At 41.9% G+C, this 18,147-nt stretch overlaps 1 protein-coding gene and 2 pseudogenes across 5 annotated transcripts in view; 2 read left to right on the forward strand and 1 right to left on the reverse strand.

Moving 5' to 3' along the window:
• Window positions 1-18,147, forward strand: part of NBEA (neurobeachin) — an 873,840-nt gene that overhangs the window by 111,276 nt on the left and 744,417 nt on the right. The gene's annotated exons all lie outside the window — the stretch shown is intronic.
• Window positions 482-6,590, forward strand: LOC307104632 (ribonuclease H2 subunit C-like; annotated as a pseudogene). Its single transcript has one exon. The product of its transcript is annotated as a ribonuclease H2 subunit C-like (transcript).
• On the reverse strand, window positions 16,436-16,977 carry LOC307104450 (ribonuclease H2 subunit C-like; annotated as a pseudogene). Its single transcript has one exon. The product of its transcript is annotated as a ribonuclease H2 subunit C-like (transcript).

Raw genomic sequence — 18,147 nt, forward strand, 5'->3', positions numbered from 1 at the left:
TTCGGAAAATCTAAAGCAGGAATAGGGTAAGAGAAATAGGACAACAAAACTGGAAAAGTGAGGAAGAGAGTGTTGCCATAATGGTAAAATTGAGATATAGTAAAATGATGCTAAAGGAAAAATGAAAATATAATGTAGAAGATTAATCCTATATAATAATAGCGTACCATGTAAATTACCATCACTCCGCTACGCCCACGATTGGGCGGCGGAGGCTGGGGGCGGGACTCAGGGTGGCCTATCCGGCCATTGAGAGGCACGGATCCGCTGCCACTGAGCGGGGCTATCCTGCTGTTGAGAGGTACAGGGGGCTGGACTCCCGCCCCCTGTGCCTCTCAACGGCCAGATCCGGGGCCCCTGAGGGGTCCCTCCCCCTGCGCCTCTCAACTGCAGGGTAAGCCCCCCTCAGCGGCCGCGGACCATCAAAAGTGGGGGAGCGAGCTCTGGCCTCAGTCAGCGAGCCACGGAAACCCGGCAGAGGATGGAGAGCAGTGACGAGGAAGACATGGAGAAGCACCGCATCCACCTACGCCCCGTCACTCTGCGCACACGCTGCACCTCCTGCCCTGTGAAGTCCGGGTTAACCGGCCCGCCCCTGTGGGGCGCTTTTTCACCCCGGCCATCCGTCAGGGTCCCGATGGACTCCAAGTGTCGTTTCGGGGCCGCAGTCTGAGGGGCGAGGAGGTGGAGGTGCCGCCTGGCCTGCTGGGATACGTGATGGTGATGGAAGAGCAGTCGGTGGGGAAGCAGGACTTTTCAGCGGGATCCGACAAGGACGAGCAGGAGCTGGTGGAACCCCCGGAGGCGCTGGAGTGGGACTTCGACCGCTTTATTTGTGCCTCTGCCAGTTTCAGCCGCTTCACCCTGTGGGGCCTGGAGAGCATCCCTGGCCCGGATGCCAAAGTGCATGGGGCCCTGACCTGGCCCAGCCTCGCCGAAGCGATCCATAAATAGGTGCCGCAGGACTGAGAACCAGCGCTTGAAACTGGAAGCCACCGATCCCTTCACCAGCTCTCCACTTTGGATCCACTGAATCCACCACCCCAATAAATGAGCTCTTTCACAGCAAAAACAAAAACAAAAACAAAAAAACAAAAGTGGGGGACCTGGGTGCCTGTCGGCTCCGGCACCAGGCCTTTCAGAAGCCTCTGCCGAGCCGGAGGCTTCTGAAAGGCCTGGTGCACGAGTGGACAGGCACCCAGCTCCACCGTGAAAAGCGAAAGCGTGTAGGGGACCCTACACGTGCATGATTCAATCATGCACTGGGCCTCTAGTCTCAAAATAAAATAAAATAAAGATAAAATTAAACGAAAATTTAAAAAAAGGTAAAATAACAGTAGTAATAATACCGATTCAGAATAAAAATATAATACTTAAAAAGGTAAAATCAAGTTAGAAAAAAAGAAAAAAATTAGTTTTTTAAGTAAAAGATAAAAAATAAAAATGTGCAGTAGTTAAAGTCATGCACTTCCTCTACTGTTCTGTTTGGTACGCCTGTTTCTTGTCAGGTAGTCAGGACAGTATTGAAGTTCCCTGCATTGCACCACTCCTCTGTGTCATAAGCCACAATCCTGTTTTCAAGTAGGCAATATTCCTTTGTTTCTCAGGCTGCCTTTAGTTGTAATTGCAAAAGAGCCAATTTGTGATTCAACCCTTGCTTGGCAGTGTTTCTGTAATGACATCCGGGGCTATAAGTCCTCTCTACCTAGTATTTAGATTTTGTTTTCCCTGCCACACTTAATACTGGTTTGGGGGGATGGAGTGCCCCAGAGCTGGTTTTCTGATTGTTTCTCCCTGCTCTGATCCCCAGGTTCCACAAAAACAGCTTCCCCCTGCAGTCTCTGAGAGTGTTTTTAATTGGGTGATTCTATGTACTGGGCTTAGTAATCAAATGCAAGGATTTAAAGATAAAAAAGAGTCAGAGTAAGCACTTGAACTTGGGACTTTTTAGCCCTGGCACTGCGCATGACTCTGCGCAGGTCTCTGCGTACGTCATTTTCCCCTGGCACTGCGCAGCCGGTATATTGGTAGAACTTCAGGCTGCCTTTTTGTGCCCTGCCCAGCTACGGGTTGATTTCTAGAGTTCCCTTCTGCCAGCAGCCCTGTGGACCCCCTTCCACATTCGCAGACTTTGCTGGCCCCAGTGCCGTGGATTTTGTAGTGTGCAGACTTCCTCTGTACCTATATACCCCTCTGCGTGTGTTTCTCCCTCCAGCCTGGATTGCAGACCTCACCTTTCTCTGGGTGAAATCCGACCTTTCCGTGAGAATCTGCAGAGCTTGTCCGAGATCGCATATTCGCGCTGCTTGAGACCCAGTGTTCATGGGTTTCCAGCTGGTCCCTGGGTTTTGTAGTTGTAGGGTCCCGGTAGGTATCCGATTCTTCCTGGTTAAAGGTAAGGCTCTGCTTCTGATCACAGCCACTCTTTCCTTCAAGATGGTGCAGTCTCTGCGGCAGAGCCCATTGCTCCGGGAGAGATTTCAGCAGCAGTGGAGGCTTCCCGTTCAGGGAAGCCCGGTCCGGCAGTCCCCTACAGTCCCTTGGAATATAGCTGTCCCTCATTCACAAATAGACACTCCCCACACATCCACATTCTCTCCTTTTGTTTTCTCACTCAGACACTATCTTGCAGCCTGCCTTCCCGTCAGCAGCCATCTTCGATCTACCCCATTTACCAGATCTTACGCATTGTGAAAATGGATGTAAACTGTTAGTATATGACTTAATTTGTAGTAACTGTGCTATACATTTTAGCTACTATTGATATTTATAAAAATATTATGTTTATTATGAATTTTTAATTAAAACTAAATGCAGATCTGAGTATGCATACGTAGTCTCCAAGTTTATATCCATGTTCTTTAGTCATCAAATATCAAGTCAAAAAGCTGTGGTACATTTACGCAAAGGAATACTTCTCTGTTGTGAAAAAGAAGGAAATCTTACCCTTTGTGACAGCATGGGTGAACCCTTGAGAGCATTATGGTAAGTGAAATAAGCCAGTCAGTGAAAGACCATATGATTTCACTCATGTGGAATCTAATGAACAAAATAAATGCACAAACAAAATAGAAACTAGACTTATATTCATAGTTAGAAAACAGACTGACAGCTGTCAGAGGGTGGGGGTTGCAGGGCTGCTTGAAAAAGTGAACGGATTAAAGAAACAAACAAAAACAAATAAAAAATAGCATCATAGAAACAGACAACAATATGGTGATTATCAAAGGGAAATGCGATCAGATAGGTAGAAGTGATTAAGGGGAGATAAATGGTGATAGATGGAGACTTAGGGTGGTGAACACACAATTGAATATATAGATGATGTATTATAGAATTGTACCCTTGAAAACTATATAATTTTATTAATGTCACCCCAATAAATTCAAGAAAAATGTAAAAAAATATGTATATATGAAGTAAAAATTTGGGCACTTTTGTTTGGAAAATTCTTTTATGTATTAGCTGTAGAGTATATATTGATGCACCAAAGAAAGAACAGTATGTAACTTTCACTGAAATAATTCAATTATGATTCACATATTTATTTATTTAATTGTATCATACATTAGTTATGATCAAAAGCAAACTGTTCCTTTGTAATTCCAAACCTGTTTATCAGCCAAATTAACTGCATCACTGTATTAATTATCTTAAGTTACTTGTACTCATTTAAGTTTAAAATTGTAACCATCATAGGCTCCCTTTTTTCCATATCAACACTTCCGTTCCGTTTTTTAAAATTAGTCCCTATCTCTCTCTTTTTTAATCCTCACTTGAGGATATGCTTATTGATTTTAGGGAGAGAAAGAGAAAAACATCACCTTGAGAGACAAACACTAATCAGTTGCCTCCCAATCCAGCCCTTACCAAGGATGGGACCCATAACCTAACTAGAGGCCAATCGTGCAAGGAGGCGCCCTGCCTCCCTGTGTGCGAGGCCGCACCCCTTGGGGGGCCGGGACCTGCGCCTTACCTGTGTAGCGCCAGCCTCCGTGTTGTGTCCGCTGGGCTGAGGGAAGGTGCTCCTATGTGTTGTGTCTCCGATCAGGCCCACCCTCAGCCCCAGCCTCCCTGTGTGTTGTGCCTCCACTCTGGCCCGCCTCCAGTACCAGCCTCCCTGCAGCCGCTGGGGCTGGGGGTGGCACGCAGCTCCTCCTGAGCAGTCATGATGCAGCCTCCTCTTTGGCGGTCCTGATGCCCAGCTAATTAGCATATTCCCTGTTTATATATATATAGATTATGTGCCCTGACCAAGGATCAAACCTGCAATCTTTTCAGTGTTAGGGACCATGTTCCAACCAACTGAGCCACTCTCTTTTAAATTACTAATACTTTCATCTTAGTTTAATTTTCTATGGTGTTCTTATCTGAACCTTTCCTACAGTTTTTAAGTTTATCCATAATTGCCTAACTATCTCACTTCCTCAATACTGCGAGCTATTTTCCTAAAGTATGAAGATGATCATAGAAGTTTCCTGCTCAAAATTCTTCAGTGATTCTACACTATGCAAAAACCAAAGGCTGATTACTAAAGTTGTCCAACAGATCTCTTTATAATTTGGTCTTTGTCTGTTTTTCTCTATAAGACTTAATGCTAGAAATAACTTACCAAACATCTGTGCTGTATGTACCATATTAAAATACCTCTGTAAGGAATGTATTTATTGTCCCTTTTTTACTTAATAAATTTGTATTCATCCTTCAAGCTTAGTCTTAAATTTTATTTTTCTCTCTTTTTTTTTTGTGCCAGTTTTAAATTAGATTGTTTGTCTTCCTTTCGTTGAGTTGTGTGAGTTCTGTATGTATTTTGGAAATTAACCCCTTATCAAATGTATTACTGGAAAATATGTTCTCCCTTACAGTGGGATTCCTTTTTATTTTGTTTATGGATTCTTTTGCTGTGCAGAAGATTTTTATTTTTATGTAGTCCCATTTGTTTATTTTTTTCCCTGTTTCCCTTGGCCTAGGAGATGTACCTGCAAATATATTGATATGAGATGTCTGACATTTTAATCATCTTAATTCTTCTAATCCATGAACACAGTATATTCTTCCATTCATTTTTATCTTATGCTATTTTATCAATGTGTTATAGTATAGGACTTTTACCTCCATGGTTAAGTTTATGTCAAGATATCTTTTGTTGTTGTTATGATGGTAAATAGGATTGTTTTATTAATTTCTCTTTTGGAGAGTTGATTTTTGGTGTAAAAATATGCAATTAATTTCTGGATGTTAACTTTGTATCCTGCTACATTGCCAAATTCATTTATTAAATCTAGTATTTTTTTGGTGGAGTCTTCAGAGTTTTCTGTGTACAATACCATGTCAGGTGTGAATAATAATGACACCTTTACTTCCTCCATTCTGATTTGGATGCCTTTTATGTTTTCTTGTCTGATTACTATGGCTAAGGCTTCAAGTACAATCTATATATATAAAAGGCTAAGTGACCGACTGTCTGTCCGTCTGATTGGCCAACCAACTGGCTACTACACCGGCTGCTACATATGACGTGCACTGGCAATTTAAAAATAAACGTTGACTCGCGCATACATATAAAACCCTCGCTGGTGCCAATTGCACATGTGTGTTTCGATCTGTCATTGTCAATCGTGAATTTGGTTGACACTTTAAAGTGTGAATAGTGATATTAAAATATTTCTTCTAATTAATTTCCTTTCAGTGTGCACAAATCCGTGCACCAGGCCACTAGTGTTGAATAAGATTGGTGAATGGGGATATCACTGTATTTTTCCTTTTCCTAAGGTAAACACTTTTAATTTTTGCCCTTTGAGTATGATATTTGCTGTAGGTTTATCATATAAGGCCTTTATTACGTTGAGGCATGATGCCTCTATTCCTACTTTGCTGAGAGTTTTTATCAAAAATAGGTGCTGGCCCTAACTGGTTTGGCTCAGTGGATAGAGCGTCGACCTGTGGACTGAAGGGTCCTGGGTTTGATTCTGGTCAAGGGCTCATGCCTGGGTTGCGAGCTTGATCCTCAGTGGGGTTTTGAAGGAGGCAGCCGATCAATGATTGTCACTCATTATTGGTGGTTCTATCTCTCTCTCTCTTATCCTCTCTGAAATCGATAAAAATATTTTTTAAAAAATGGGCGCTGGATTTTGTCGAAGGCTTTTTTTTAATATATTGATATCATATAATTTCTATATTTTATTTTGTTTATGTAATGCATCATGTTTATTGATTTACCAGCCTGCGTCCTTGGTATATATCCAACTTGTTCATGGTAAATAGTCATCCTATATAATAATAAAAGGCTAATATGCAAATTTCCCCTTGACTGGGAGTTTGACCTGGAGTTCAACTGGGAGTTTGACCAGGGGGTGTGGCTGACCTGCCAACTGCCCATGGCTTCTCCCCTCATCCGGCCCCTCCCCTGATTGGCCCAACCCACCCAGAACGGGGGCAGGGCCAGCTGGCCAACCGCCCACAACCTCTACCCCATCCAGCCCCACCCCCGATAGGCCCCAATCGGTTTGGGCTGGCTGGACAACACCTGTGCATGAATTCATGCACTGGGGCTCTAGTTTCAATATATTGCTGGATTCCATTTGCTAACATATTTTCTAAGGATTTTGGCATCTATATGCATCAGAAACATTGGACTGCAAGTTTCTTTGTAGTGTCTTCCTTTGGTTTTGGCCTTAGGATCATGCTGGCCTCATAAAAAGAGCTTAAATGTCTCTCTTCCTATTGAATTTTTTGAAATAGTATAAGGAGGTTAGGTCTTAGTTCTTCTTTCAATGTTTGGTTAAACTCGCTTGTGAACTCGTATGGTCCAGGGCTTTTGCTTACTGGGAGTTTTTAGATTTGTGCTTCTATTTCATTAGTTTTTATTAGTCTAGTCAGGTTTTCTGAATCTTCCTGATTAGTTTTGGAAGCTTGTATGTTTCCAGGAATTTGTCCATTATGTCCAGGTTTTCCAGTTTTTTGGCATATGGTTGTTTTTGTTTTCTTACAATATTTGTATTTCTGTGCTGTCCATTGATACTTCACCTCTTTTGTTTCTGATTTTATTTTATTTGTGTCCTCTTTCTTTATTTCTTGATGAATCTGGATAGTTGTCCATCAATCTTGTTTATCTTCAAATAACAAGGTCTTGATTTCATTGATATTTTGTATTCTTTTTAGTCCCTATTTCATTTATTTCTACTCTAATCGTTATTATCTCTTTTTTTTTTCTATTATCTGTGGGCGTTTCTTGTTATTCTTTTTAAAATTCGTTTAGTTGTAGAGTTTATTAGAGATTTTTCTTAATTTTTTAGTTAGGCTTGTAGAGCTATGAAGTTCCCTCCCAGGACTGCTTTTGTTATGTTCCCTTCAATGAATGGATTGTTGTGAGTTCGTTTTCAGTGGTTTCCAGGAAGTTTTTTATTTCTTCATAATCTCATTGGTAATACATTTATTATGTTACTAGAGGCTCAGTGCATGAAATTTGTTCACGGAGGGGGGTCCTTTTGCCTGACCTGCACTCTTTCCAATCTGGGAGCCCTAGAAGGATGTCCAACTGCCAGTTCAGGCCCGATCCCAGGGATCTCTAGCTCCTAACCGCTCACCTGCTTGCTTGCCCTAACCACTCTGCCTGCCTGCCTGATCCCCCTAACTGCTCTCCCCTGCCAGTCTGGTCACACCTAACTGACCTCCCCTGCCAGCCTTGTCGCCCCTATTAACTTTTTAAAAAATCTTATCCCCTTTACACAATTGTATTTGACTTCCTTATTGGCTTCTGCCTCTCACACAATTTTTCTCTCTCCTTTATGTAACACTTTTTCCTACTAACTCATCATTTATAAACTTTTCTTTCCTCATTTCCTTCTGTTCCATTATCCTTCTTCCCATCTTTCTCTTACCCTCCCTCCCCACATTCCTTCTTTCCTTTATCTTTACCCCCGGCCTTCCTCCATTCATTCCCACCTTAATTTTTTTCTTCACTTCCTCCCTTTGACCTGTTTTGCTCCCTCCCCCATTTCTTCCTTCTTCCCATTCTCCTTTTAAGCTCTATCGGCTCCCCTTTAAAACTTTTCTTCCTTTTCTCTTTCTGATCCTACCTTGCCCATACATTCTTCTCTATTTACTTCCACTGTTTTAATATCTATCTATCTACCTGCCTAATTATTCACTATCATTTATCTTTTTTCTTTTTTGAATCCTATTTCTAAAATCTTTCCCCAGATTTTAAAAATAGGATTTATACTTGATTTTCATTATAGCTCCTACAGTTCACTCATACGTCCTCTTTCCCTCTTTAACTCTGCTCTCTACTGACTCCTTTATAAAGTTCTTCCCTCCCTCCCTTCTTAAAGCTTTCGTCCGGGGCGGGGGGGAGGGGGAAAGCATTAACCCCCAGCCCAGGGCTCAGCCCCGGCCAGGTGTTCGCCGCCCCCCTTTCTCTGGCCTCCATGCCACTGTCCTGCTCCCATTCCCTGCCCGGGAGGCCTGGCATAGCGAGGGTGGCCGAGGCCCTTGCAGCCCAGGCACTGCTGCTGGGACCGCAAAGTAGGAGCGCCTCTGCCCAGAAGGCCTCGGACCGTCCACCTCTCTGTCCCAGACTTGTGGGCACCTCCCCGCCAATGGGCCGCACCGGGGACCACCGCCCTGCTCCTGCGGCTGGGCGGGCCTCCCGCCCCACACCTTGCTGGGCGCACCTGCTCCCCCGCTGCGGTCACCACCCCCTCCTGCGTGCAGCCCCCCCCCCCCCCCGTTTCCTTCCCTTTTCCATTCCTGCATCTTTTTATTTTTTATTTTTATTTTTTATATATTTTTTATTGAGGTATTATATGTGTACATATATTACCATTGCCCCCCCACCCTACTCCCATACATGCCCTCACCCCCCAGAGTTTTGCATCCATTGGTTGTGCTTATATGCATGCATACAAGTCCTTCGTTTGATCTCTTACCTCCCCCACCTCTCCCTAACCTTCCCCCTGTAATTTGACAGTCTGTTTGATGCTTTACTGTCTCTGTATCTATCTTTTTGTTCATCAGTTTATAATGTTCTTTATTATCCATAAATGAGTGAGATCATGTGGTATTTTTCTTTCATTGACTGGTTTATTTCACTTAGCATAATGTTCTCCAATTCCATCCAGGTTGCTGCAAAAGATGAGAATTCCTTTTTTATGGCAGCATAGTATTCCATTGTGTAGATGTATCACAGTTTTCTGATCCAGTCATCTGCTGACGGGCACCTAGGCTGTTTCCAAATCTTAGGTTTGTAAATTGTGCTGCTATGAACATAGGGGTGCATATATCCTTTCTGATTGGTGTTTCTAGTTTCTTCGGATATATTCCCAGGAGTGGGATTACTGGGTCAAATGGGAGTTCCATTTTCAGTTTTTTGAGGAAACTCCATACTGTTCTCCACAGTGGCTGCACCACTCTGCATTCCCACCAGCAGTGCACGAGGGTTCCTTTTTCTCCGCATCCTCGCCAACACTTGTCCTTTGTTGATTTGTTGATAATAGCCATTCTGACAGGTGTGAGATGGTACCGCATTGTTGTTTTGATTTGCATCTCTTGGATAATAAGTGACTTTGAGCATGTTTTCATGTGTCTCTTGGCCTACTTCTGTCTTCTTTTGAAAATATTCTGTTTAGGTCTGTTGCCCATTTTTTTTTATTGGATCATTTAACTTCCTTTTATTAAGTTGCATAAGCTGCCTGTAGATGTTGGAGATTAAACCTTTATCAGTGATAGCATTTGCAAATATGTTCTCCCATAGAGTGGACTTTCTTGTTGTTTTGTTGAAGGTTTCTTTTGCTGTAAAAAAGCTTTTTATTTTGATGTAGTCCCATTTGTTAATTTTCTCTTTAGCTTCCATTGCCCTAGGGGCAGTGTCAGTGAAGAAGTTCTTTTGGCATATGTCTGAGATTTTGTTGCCTGTGGATTCCTCTAGTATTTTTATGGTTTCCCGTCTTATGTTTAAGTCCTGTATCCATTTTGAGTTTATTTTTGTGTGTGGTGTAAGTTGGTGATCTAGTTTCATTTTTTTGCATGTATCTGTCCAATTTTCCCAACACCATTTGTTGAAGAGACTGTCTTGACTCCATTGTATATTCTTGCCTCCTTTTTCATATATTAATTGAGCACAGTGGTTTGGGTCGATATCTGAATTCTCTATTCTATTCCATTGATCTATATGTCTGTTCTTGTGCCAGTACCATGCTGTTTTGAGAACAGTGGCTTTGTAATACAGCTTGAGGTCTGGTATTGAGATCCCTCCTACTTTATTCTTCTTTCTCAGGATTGCTGTGGCTATTCGGGGTCTTTTTATATTCCAGATGAATTTTTGGAGAGTTCTTTCTAGGTCTGTGAAATATGCTGTTGGTATTTTGATGGGGAGTGCATTGAATCTATAGATTGATTTGGGTAGTATGGTCATTTTAACGACGTTGATTCTACCAATCCATGAACATGGTATGTTCTTCCATCTGTTTTCGTCTTCCTCTATCTCTTTTTTCAGTGTCCTGTAATTTTCTCTGTATAGGTCTTTTACCTCCTTAGTTAAGTTTATTCCTAGGTATCTTAGTTTTTTTGGTGTGATGGTAAATGGGATTACTTTTTTAGTCTCTCTTTCTGTAAGTTCACTATTGGTGTATAGAAATGCCACAGATTTCTTGGCATTAATTTTATATCCTGCTACATTGCCGAATTCATTTATTAAGTCTATTAGGTTTTTGATGGATTCTTTTGGTTTTTTTATGTACAATATCATGTCATCTGCAAATAAGGACAGCTTTACTTCTTCTTTCCCAATTTGGATGCCTCTTATTTCTTCTTCTTGTCTAATTGCAATAGCTAATACTTCCAGTACTATGTCAAACAGAAGTGGTGAGAGTGGGCATCCCTGTCTTGTTCCTGTTCTTAGGGGAAATGATTTTAGTTTTTGCCCATTGAGTATGATGTTTGCTGTGGGTTTGTCATATATAGCTTTTATTATGTTGCGGTATGATCCTTCTATTCCCACCTTGGTGAGAGTTTTTATCAAGAAAGGGTGTTGGATTTTGTCAAATGCTTTTTCTGCATCTATTGATATGACTTTGTGATTTTTATCACTCAATTTGTTTATGTTATGTATCACGTTTATTGATTTGCGGATATTATACCATCCTTGCATTCCTGGGATGAATCCTACTTGGTCATGGTGTATGATCTTTCTGATGTACTGCTGGAGCCGATTTGCTAGAATTTTGTTGAGGATTTTGGCATCTATGTTCATGAGGGATATTGGTCTGTAATTCTCTTTCATTGTGTTGTCTTTATCTGGTTTTGGTATTAGGGTGATGCTGGCTTCATAGAAGGAACTTGGAAGTGTTCCTTCCACTTGAATTTTTTGGAATAGTCTGAGGAGGATAGGTTTTAGTTCTTCCTTGAATGTTTGGTAAAACTCTCCTGTGAAGCCATCAGGCCCCGGGCTTTTGTTTGCCGGAAGCTTTTTGATGACTGCTTCAATTTCTTCCATAGTTACTGGCCTGTTGAGCTGTTTAGATTCTTCCTGATTGAGTTTTGGAAGGTTATATTTTTCTAGGAATATGTCCATTTCCTCCAGGTTGTCCAGTTTGTTCGAATAGAGTTGTTCGTAGTATTTTGTAACAATCCTTTGTATTTCGGCGGGGTCTGTTGTTATTTCACCTCTTTCATTTCTGATTTTGTTTATTTGGGTCCTCTCTCTTTGCTTCTTGGTGAGCCTGGCTAGAGATTCATCAATCTTGTTTATCCTTTCAAAGAACCAGCTCTTGGTTTTGTTGATCTTTTGTATTGTTTCTTTGGTCTCTATGTAGTTTATCTGCGCTCTGATCTTTATTATTTCCTTCCTTCTGCTTACACTGGGCTTTTCTTGTTGCTCTCTCTGTAACTCTTTGTGTTGTAAGGTTAGGTAATTTATTACCATTTTTTCTTGTTTTTTGCAGTAGGCTTGTAGAGCTATGAACTTCCCTCTTAGGACTGCTTTCACTGTGTTCCATAGATTTTGGATTGTTGTGTTTTCATTGTCATTTGTTTCCATGATGTTTTTAATTTCTTCCTTGATGTCTTTGGTAACCCGGTCATTGTTTAATAGCATGCTGTTTAGTCTCCATGTGTTTGATTTCTTTGGATTGTTTTTATTATAATTGATTTCCAGTTTAAGCCACTGTGATCTGAGAAGATACTTGATATGATTTCAATCTTCTTGAATTTGGAGAAATTTTGCCTATGTTCTAATATATGGTCTATCTTTGAAAATGACTCTTGTGCACTTTAGAAGAATGTATATTCTGTGGCTTTGGGGTGAAATGTTCTGAAGATGGCAATTAATTCCATCTGGTCTAGTGAGTCATTTAGGATTGATGTTTCTTTGCTGATTTTTTGTTTAGAGGATTTGTCCAATGGTGATAGAGTTTATTAAAGTCTCCTACTATGATGGTATTGCTGTCAATCTCTCCTTTGATATCTTCCAGGAGTTTTTTTAATGTATTTGGGTGCTCCTGTATTGAGTGCATATATGTTTACCAGAGTTATCTCTTCTTGTTGGATTGCTCCCTTTAGTATTATGAAGTGGCCTTCATTATCTCTTGTTATGTCCTTCACTTTGAGATCTAATTTGTCAGATATAAGTATTGCTACCCCAGCTTTTTCATTTCCATTCGCCTGGAAAACCTTTTTCCATCCCTTCACTCTCAGTCTGTAAGTGGTTTTTTTTTTTAGGTGGGTTTCCTGTAGACTGCAGATATATGGGTTTTGTTTTCTTATCCAATCTGTTACCCTGTGTCTTTTGATTGGGGCATTCAATCCATTTACATTTAAAGTTATTATTGATAGGTATTTATTTGTCGCCATTTTTATTCTATACCCCTGTGTTCCTTCTTTGCTTCCTATTTCTTTTTTTTTTCAGCAGACCCTTTAGCATTTCTTACATTGTTTGTTTGGTGGTGATAAACTCCCTTAGTCCTTTTTTTGTCTGTGAAGCTCCTGATTTCACCTTCAATTTTGATTGATAGCCTTGCTGGGTACAGTATTCTCGGATTGAGACCCTTGCTTTGCATGACTTTGTATATTTCATTCCATTCCCTTCTGTTCTGATGAGTTTCTGTTGAGAAATCAGTTGCTAGTCTGATGGGGGTTCCTTTGTATGTAATTTTCTGTCTCTGTCTGGCTGCTTTTAAGATTCTTACTTTGTCGTCGTTGTTTGCCAATTTAATTATGATGTGCTTTGGCGTCGGTCTTTTGGGGTTCATTTTTCTTGGGACTCTGTGAGCTTTTTGGATTTGTGTGGGTTTTTTCTTCCCTATATCAGGTAAGTTTTCTGTTATTATTTCTTCAAATAGGTTTTCTATTCCTTGCGTAGTTTCCTTTCCTTCTGGTACCCTTATTATTCGGATCTGTTTTTTTTCGTGTTGTCCCAAGATTCCCTTAGGCTCTCCTCATGCTTTCTAATTTTTTTTTTTTAGAAGCTGTTCTACTTGGGTATTTTTTCCTTCTTGTCTTCTAGCTCACTGATGCGGTCCTCTGCTTCTTCTGGTCTACTGTTGATGCTTTCTATTGAGTTCTTTACAGCAGCGATGTCATTTTTCATTTCTTCTGGGTTCTTCTTCATTTCCTTTTGGTTCTTACTAATACTGTCGAATTTGTCTTCCATTCTTTTCAGCCACCTTATGTCCATTTCTCTGAATTCTTTCTCTGATAGGTTGCTGGCCTCTAATTCCTTTATTTCCTTTTCTGGTGATGCCTCCTTTTCTTTTCTTTGGGGGCAGTTTCTTTGTCTCCCCATGGTCTCTCTTCTCCAGATGTCTGGTTATATAGTTCTCTCTCTCCTGTGTTGATTTAAAGGTACAAAATACAACACAACCAGGTACAACACACAAGGCACTGAACAGAATTGTATTCACAGTATTAATAACCTCTAATAAAGTGACCACCAGAGAAAGACAAATTAGGGGATAGGAGAGGAAGAGAAAGAGTAAAAAGAAAACAAAAAAAAAGGAGTGTGAAAATGAACTTGGGAAAAGAGAAGAAAAAAAAGAAAAGAGAAAGAAAAAAGTAAGAGCTACATGAACGATACTAAGAGAGAAAAGGGGAACAAACTATATATATGGGGAGTAAACTCCAATAGAACAACCACTAATCCCAGCAAATGCCAGCAACACGAACCTGGAGATTAATACAAACTACAACACCAACTAATATCAAGTGAGGCAAGGGAAAACAGAAGTAAAAAAACAAAAAAATAAAGCAAACAAAAGAACCAAACAAACAAACAAACAAAAAAAGAATAATCAAAACAATCTCATAAAAAAGCATAAAAATTCAATCTAATCAACATTCAAGCAAACAACAACAAAAGGCCAGAGAGAAAAACAATTTTTTTTTTTTAAGGTAGCGTAGAGAGAGGTGTGTATGATCTTGGAGCAGGGGGTTGGAAATTAGATATATAAGTAGGGAAATTAGATATAGCAGAGGGTAAACTGAAAGAGTAGGGAAAATCTAAAACCAGAAAGGGTTAAGATAAACAGGACACCAAAAGGGGAGAGGTTAGGAAGAGAGTGATGCCATAAAGTTAGCATTGAGATAGGGTAAAACGATGCTAAAGGAAAGATGCAAATAGAATGTAGGACACTAATCCCAAAATAAAACAAAGAGAAAATCAAATGACACTTAAAAAAATATAAAAAAATAAAATAATAGTAATAAAATGCTGATTGAAAATAAAAATGTAATAATTAAAAAAGTGAAAATCGAGTGAGGGAAAAGAGAAAAAAATTAGTTTCTTAAGTAAAAGAAGAAAAAAATTAAAATTAAAATTAAAAATAAAAATAAAAAATAAGAATAGTAAAATGTGCAGTAGTGGCGGTCATTCACTTCCTCTATTGTTCTGTGTGGTACGCCTGTTTCCCAGTCCGGACAGTATTGCAGTTCCCTTCGTTCCACTGCTCCTCAGTGTTGTAAGCCAGTCCTGATTTTTAAGCCTGCGGTGTCTTAATTTTTCGTATTTATTTATTTATTTATTTATTTATTTATTTATTTATTTTATTAAACCATAGACTTTATTCAGATTTAGCCAATTTCTCACTAATGCCCTTTTTCTATTCTAGGATCAGAGACAATTTGTGTTTCAGCACCTGGGTGGCAGTGTTTCTGGATTGACTTCCAGGTGTCTCTAGTTTTTTTATTTTGTCCCGTTGGCAGTCACTACCGGTTTGTGGAGGTGTGTGCCTCAGAGCTGCCTCTCCGATGGTCAATCCCAGCTCTGCTCCCCAGGTTCCGGAAAAACAACTTCCCCCTGCAGTCTCTCAGGGTATTCCCCAACTGGGTTTTCCTATGTATTGGGCTTAGTAATCAGAATCGGAAAAAGCCCAAGTGTGCGGACATTGGGTCTGCGCTCAAGACTAAGCAGCCTGCACTCCTTTGAAAATTCTTAGTCTGACCCTCCTCGTCAGATCAAAATGAGTTGCTTTTTAGAGATCCCTTCTGTTAGCATCTCAGAGGACCCCCTTCCACATTCACGGATCATGGCAGCTCCAACAGCCGCCGATTTTTCTAGGCACAGACTTCCCCAGTCCTGCGTGCGTTGCCCTCTCCCTCCGCCGGGACAAGAAACCTCACCTTATCCCAGGAGAAATCTGACCTTTCCTTGGTGCAGTGAAGAGTTCCTTTGAATCCGCGTGTTCGCGCCGTTTGGGGACAGGTACTCTGGTGCTCACAGCTGTTCAATGTTTCCCGTTGTTGCGGAAAGTCAGGCTCCCATAAAATCCTCCTTCCCTTGCAAGATGGCGAGGCTTCCCCCTCAGCCCGCAGCTCCGGGAGGGGACCCAGCTGCTGTCCAGAGTTGTGAGCCGAGGCTGCAGAGCAGGGAGAGGCACAGATTTGTGGAGCCTGAGGAGAGGCTGGGGAGGGAAGCAGGGCAGGGAGACGTGCCCAGGACTCCAGCACTGGGACCTTCGTCCCTGTATCTTGTTCCCTCTCTGTATTTCTGTTTCTCCTCTTGGTCTCTCTGCATGCAGGCCTGCCTTCCTTTCCCTCTCCTTTCATATCTCCTGCTATCATATCCTATCCCACCCTGGGCCTTGCAGCTGACTGAGCAGAGGGTGGGGTCGCAGCCTGCTGATCCAGTTGTGACATGGTGCTATAACGAACAATTTGCATATTTCTCTATTATTAGTTTGGTGTTTGCCTCCTTGTGTTTGAAAGTTTTTGAGGGTTTTTTTTTAAAATTTAAATTCTTTATTATTTAAACTAGAGGCCCAGTGCATGATTGAATCATGCACGTGTAGGGTCCCCTACACGCTTTCACTTTTCGCGGTGGAGCTGGGTGCCTGTCTGCTGGTGCCGGAGCAGACAGGCACCCAGGTCCCCCACTTTTGTTTTTTTTGTTTTGTTTTTGTTTTTGTTTTTGCTGTGAAAGAGCTCATTTATTGGGGTGGTGGACTCAGTGGATCCAAAGTGGAGAGCTGGTGTGGCTTCCAGTTTCAAGCACTGGTTCTAAGTCCTGCGGCACCTATTTATGGATCGCTTCGGCGAGGCTGGGCCAGGTCAGGGCCGCACGCACTTTGGCATCCGGGCCAGGGATGCTCTCCAGGCCCCACAGGGTGAAGCGGCTGAAACTGGCGGAGGCACGAATAAAGCGGTCGAAGTCCCACTCCAGCGCCTCCGGGGGTTCCACCAGCTCCTGCTCGTCCTTGTCGGATCCCGCTGAAAAGTCCTGCTTCCCCACCGACTGCTCTTCCATCACCATCACGTATCCCAGCAGGCCAGGCGGCACCTCCACCTCCTCGCCCCTCAGACTGCGGCCCCGAAACGACACTTGGAGTCCATCGGGACCCTGACGGATGGCCGGGGTGAAAAAGCGCCCCACAGGGGCGGGCCGGTTAACCCGGACTTCACAGGGCAGGAGGTGCAGCGTGTGCGCAGAGTGACGGGGCGTAGGTGGATGCGGTGCTTCTCCATGTCTTCCTCGTCACTGCTCTCCATCCTCTGCCGGGTTTCCGTGGCTCGCTGACTGAGGCCAGAGCTCGCTCCCCCACTTTTGATGGTCCGCGGCCGCTGAGGGGGGCTTACCCTGCAGTTGAGAGGCGCAGGGGGAGGGACCCCTCAGGGGCCCCGGATCTGGCCGTTGAGAGGCACAGGGGTCCGGAGTCCCGCCCCCTTCGCCTCTCAACAGCAGCGTAGCCCCGCTCAGTGGCAGTGGATCCGTGCCTCTCAATGGCCGGATAGGCCACTCCTAGTCCCGCCCCCCAGCCTCCCGCCGCCCAATCGTGGGCGTAGCGGAGTGATGGTAATTTACATGGTACTCTATTATTAGATAGGATTTTGCATATGTCTCCTTTTCTACATCTTCACCAGCACTTGTTTGTTGATTTGTTGATGATAGCCATTATGTGAGATGGTACCTCATGGTCGTTTTGATTTGCATCTTTTGGATGATTAGTGACTTTGAGCACGTTTTCATGTCTCTTGTCCTTCTGTATGTCCACTTTAAAAAAAGTGTCTATTTATATTTAGGACCTTTGCATATTTTTTGATTGGATTGTTTATCTTACTTTTGTTAAGTTGTATGAGTTCCTTATAAGTTTTGGAGATTAAATCCTTATCCGATATAACATTGGCATATATGTTCTCCCATGCAGTGGACTCTCTTGTTGTTTTGTTGATGGTTTCTTTTGCTGTGCAGAAGTTTTTATTTTGATGTAGTCCCATTTGTTTGTTTTCTCCTTTGTTCTAGGAGCTGTATTGGTAAAGATATTGCTATGACATATGTCTGATATTTTGGTGCCTATGGATAATTTTAAAACTTTTATGGTTTCTCATCTTACGTTTAAGTCCTTTTTCCATTTTGAATTTATTTTTCTAAGTTGTAAGTTGGTCATCTTGTTTCTTTTTAGCATGGTATAAGTTGGTTGTCTTGTTTATTTATTTATTTTTTCATGTATCTGCCCAATTTTCCCAGCACCATTTATTGAAGAGACTGAGGTGTGTGTGTGTGTGTGTGTGTGTGTGTGTGTGTGTGTTTTAACTCTGGTTGATTTCTAGTTTCATGCCATTGTGATCGAGAATATATGCTAAATATGGTTTCAATTTTGAATTTGTTAAGATTATTTTTTGTACTAACTTGTGATATTTTTTGGGGAACGGGTCTTGAGA

This window comes from Cnephaeus nilssonii (assembly GCF_951640355.1).
Source record: "Cnephaeus nilssonii genome assembly, chromosome: 8".
NCBI lineage: Eukaryota > Metazoa > Chordata > Mammalia > Chiroptera > Vespertilionidae > Cnephaeus > Cnephaeus nilssonii.